General features: G+C 31.4%; 1 long non-coding RNA gene across 1 annotated transcript; it reads left to right on the forward strand.

Annotated features, from left to right (window-relative positions):
- Positions 1 to 645: 645 nt before the first annotated feature.
- On the forward strand, positions 646 to 4,089 carry LOC107842064. Its single transcript, XR_001665588.2, has 2 exons — positions 646 to 1,280; positions 3,854 to 4,089. It is a non-coding gene; the product is annotated as an uncharacterized LOC107842064 (long non-coding RNA).
- The last annotated feature ends 611 nt before the right edge of the window (positions 4,090 to 4,700 follow it).

A 4,700-nucleotide genomic window follows, 5' to 3' on the forward strand; every position in this document is an offset into this window, starting at 1 on the left:
AAACACAATTAATATTATTTTAGTATATGAATTAAGAAACTAACATAGGTATAAGTGACATGCTTAATTGGTTCTTAGGAAATAAAATTAGCATATTCCAAATTATTTCACTAAATTTTTTCAACTCCAGCTCAACTAGACTAGATCTGCGCAGCAACAATTTTGAAAACTAAGGGCAACATGCATGTTGATACCAAGTGCTAAATGCTTTCTGTTGATGTTATTTATTTCAGTATGAGACTGCTCATGTAGCTTTGGTATAACCTCAAGATCAGATTGTGGAAATATAAAAAACAATAGAGATGAAATTTGTAATTATAAATAATGACAGTTATATTGAAAGTCTGAGCTTTCAATCATCTAAAGCTCAAAATTTGCAATAACTGTGCATTAACTATCATGTCCACCGAAGTACAAGGTATACAAATGTCTAATGTTAATAGCATTCTAATTGAGGAGATATTTTTTAACAGCCTTCGTGTTCACTTTCTTCAATTTACACTAAATATTATCAAATATATGGTTCCTATAATAGAAATGAAATAAAATAGATTTTATACAATATAAATTGATTTTATACAATATTTTTATATTTATTAACTAACAATATACTACTATCCATTACTCTAAACTTGATAACCTTACTTCTCCTATAATTATAATCTACATCAGATCAACATATAATTATATTACAGATAATATAAAAAATGCTTAAATAATCAAAAAGAAAATTTAATCAAATACATATACTTTAAAGCACGCGTGAAGCGCAGCCATATTCTCTAGTATTGTAGATGTCTAATGAAAATTGAGAAGTTAGTGAATTTTAAAGGAAAGAAAAAGAGGAATATAGTGCAATAATAAATAATGAAACGTTTAAGCAATGGAGGTATGATTAATTAGGATTTAAAAGAGTAATCTCCTATATATATATATATATATATATATATAATGAGAAAACCTCTCTTCCGTTCTTTCACAAAAAAAAAAACCTCGCTTCAGTTCGTAAGCAAAACACTTCATTGATTTTCCAAAAAATGAATTTTCTTTCCACAATTTCTTTTTCGATCATTGAAAATTCATTAGTTTTTTCTTAAAAAATCAATTTTATGGTCTAATTTCTACTTTTTTAGCAAAGCAGAATTTGGTTTCATATCAGAAGAGGAAGATGGGTTTCATGTCAATCTGATGGGATATTTGTGGACTGAAGTAGTGGCGAGAGATACGAGTTGTGCACCATGAAAATTTGGGAAATTGCTTTTCAGAAAACGTATCTGCCGGTATTTACAAGTATTTAGACACTCATTTTATTCCTTTTCTTAGTATAGATAGATTTTTTCTTCTTATCCAAGTGCTCCATTAATGGTCTATGCCACATAAGTTATTGCCAAAGCTAATATGCAGTATAAAATGCACGTGAGATTTGGAAAGGATGCAATTCCTTAGATTTCTCTATTTGTAGTTCAAAGTTTTGAAAAGAAAAAATCTCCTTACTTTTATGTGTGTCGATCCCGTTTCCACCACAAACGACTTCTTCTCCGCGTGGGTCTGGAGGAAGAGGAGGCAACGAAGTGGGTGGGGTAGATTTGGCTGAGAAATTGAGGGTGCGAAGAGGAAAAATGAGATAGGAATTGGAATTGGTTTAGAAGAGGGCGTAAAGGGCGAGGGTTAGAGAAGAAAAGGGATGAAAATGAAGAACCCATTGATTTGTTGTTGTTGTTAGGTTGAGAGGTAGAATCGAAATGTTTCATATGTGTTGATGATGATTTGGTCCATACATAGATGCTATGCTTTCGCATAATACTACTGATTTTGCCTGTCTTGTGTAAAATTTGGAACATAAGACTCTGCTGATTTTGTTGGGAAAATCCAATGAAGCTGTTTTTTGGATTTTATACTTTGCCCGTCTATTCCGACAATTGTAAAAAGTTTCTGTCATATATATATATATATGAATTATCGACAAAAATTAGTAAGTTCTATTCGTCAATTTTATTTATTGTCTCTTGCAGATTAAAGGAATTTTGGGTTGATCATCAATTATTCATTTATAATTTTTTCTTTTTATTCTTTTACAGTTTATTAGTTTTCTATGAGTGCCCCAAATTATAATTCGATCAAAGAGTTGAGAATGGATGGATGGCCAGTTTTATCCATTCATGGTGATAAAAGCCAGGATGAGAGAGATTAGGTGCCGACTGGTTTTAAAAGTGGCAAAAATCTTATAATGATTTCCACTGATTTTGCTGCACGTGGTCTTGGTAGGACCAATCATGTTAAGGATTAGGATTTTCTTTAGTCTGTCCATTTAGATCTTTCATACTAGAGGTAACGAGTCTCTGACTGCTGTCAACTTTCATGAGTAAATAATTTGTGGTTTGGGAGGATACCTAAGGGCACGTTAAAGAAGTCATGGGTGGTCATTGGTCTGATGCTTCGGGCACACAATAACAGTATTTTTGCACCTTGAGCAAGAGCAATATAGGATTTATGGGGAATTTTAATAATAGAACCATTAGTTGAATTACAATAGAACATCGGCAGGAGCTTAATTAAACATTTCACACTTTAGGTCTTCTTTTTTTTCCTTTAAATGCCATTGTTAAAAAAACATTAATTTTAAATGAAATTTGATAGGGTTTTGTTCTTAGCCGGTGTTTGAACGTTAACAACCATCTCTCAAATTGGCCATAGTTTTAGGTGATAAGTTTTATCTTGTGATAAGTTTTATCTTTTGATAAGATTTAAAGATAGAAGTTTGATAGTAATCCCTTTGAAACTTATTATGTGACCAACTCTTGAGCTATCTAAAAAAAGGGATGTTTAAATAGGTTGAAACTGCTTTTACTGTGGGCATTATAGTGATGGACAATGTATCGAATTGGAAATAAAAGTTTTCACACTTCTTAAAGGTGATAATTCCTTTTTTATCTTCTGTATTGGATAGTTTAGTAGCATGTCATGAACTTCTTATTTTTTGTTTGGGGTGTGTTGGGGTGGGGGCTGCATTGGAAGTTTGGTCACATGAAAATGAAAGGTCGGAAACTTAATTTGAAGCATGGAAGTGTGCTTTTAGATAGATGTCATATAGATTCATCAGGAGTAGTTTGTAAAGGTTGCATAGAGAGAGAGTCCTATTCTCAGTAGTGGTAAACATCCTTTGAAGTTTGCCATACAATAACCAGTGGTGTTCAATGTCTGTTGGGCATAGAATCAAGCCAGAAACTTATAGGTTGCTCTTTTTATCATCTTATCCATATTAAAATAGGTGCATTCGGAAGCAAAATATTTTTCATTAAGCATTTGATTATCTTAGAATAAACTATAATTCCCTTTAAAATTAATATAAAGCATCATATGAGGTCATATCTTGACATTGAAGATGTGAAATTATATTAGTAAACAATTAAGGATATGACATTAAAAATGACTTTTCTGTCAAGGTGCTATTATATAATTTAAGATTCAGGTGTGTCTTCAAAAAGGGTCATTTGGGAGAAACAATTATAGATTTGTAATTATTGAAATAATTGTAGAAATAAGTCAAAATTTATCGATTTTGCAATCTCAGTTGGTATATCAAATGGGTAGAAACTATTTTTATAAAGAAAGAGTTTTAACAAAGTTAACTGGACAACAAAAAAGATTTCGACAAGGTTGAAATTAAGTGGGGTCCACTATCCTCCTTTTTCATACCATTTCTCAATAATAAATAACAAGAAATTTCATCAAGGAACAAATTTAACAAAAATAGTTTTTATTATTTCAAATTCTAAATTCCAAATATAGCTAACACCAATTTGATTTTTCTCATATAAGTCTGACTGTTGAAATATGTTTTATGTTTTGTCAGGTTCAATTTTGGTGAAGGGTAATGTTGAAAGGATTTCTCCATCATCCCGATCTTTCCACAAACTCATGAAACATAAATAGATGTCGGAGTGGATAAAATTGATGTTCAATCTGAATTTTTAAGAAAATGTAATTAATTTTTTGTGGTTCAGCTTCTTTCATGTTATAATGGTGTTTTGTTGGTATAACTTCATAATGTTTTAGCAAATATTTAAGATGATCAGAACTTGAAGACAAGATTCTTTCAATTACCTCAGCTCTTTTTTTATTTTGAAATAATCCGCGCAACACGGGTACGTATACTAGTGTTTTTAAATATGTCTTGAATATCTATATTGTCTCACAGGATTATTCCATTTGGTTAATTAGTCCTAAGATCCCTTGCTCTGATATCAGAGTAAAATGTGATTAAGATAATAAAAGAAAATAAAAGATTAAGAGAGTGTTGTATTTTGTTTGTAATAATTTGATGTAAAAATACTACTCAGTACTATGCTCCTACCTATTATCTGGATATACCAAGAAAGATGTACGGTTTAATGAGGCTACTATGAAATATTTACTCATGGGTGGGGCAAGTTCTTCTATTCTGGTTCATGATTTCTCTTGGCTATAAGGTTCATCTTGGGGAGAGATTGAGCTTCCAGAAATAGTAAACGGTCTTATCAATACGCAAACGTATAACTCCCCAGGAATTTCAATTGCGCTTGTATTCATTACCGTAGGAATTGAGTTCAAGCTTTCCTCAGCGCCTTATCAATGGACTCCTGACGTATACGAAGGAGTGCGATTCGTTCGAGGTCTCTCAGATTTTTTTCATTCTAATTACTTTTAAATTTTAAGCTACA

Source organism: Capsicum annuum, chromosome 9 (assembly GCF_002878395.1).
Source record: "Capsicum annuum cultivar UCD-10X-F1 chromosome 9, UCD10Xv1.1, whole genome shotgun sequence".
In the NCBI taxonomy this organism is placed as follows: Eukaryota; Viridiplantae; Streptophyta; class Magnoliopsida; order Solanales; family Solanaceae; genus Capsicum; species Capsicum annuum.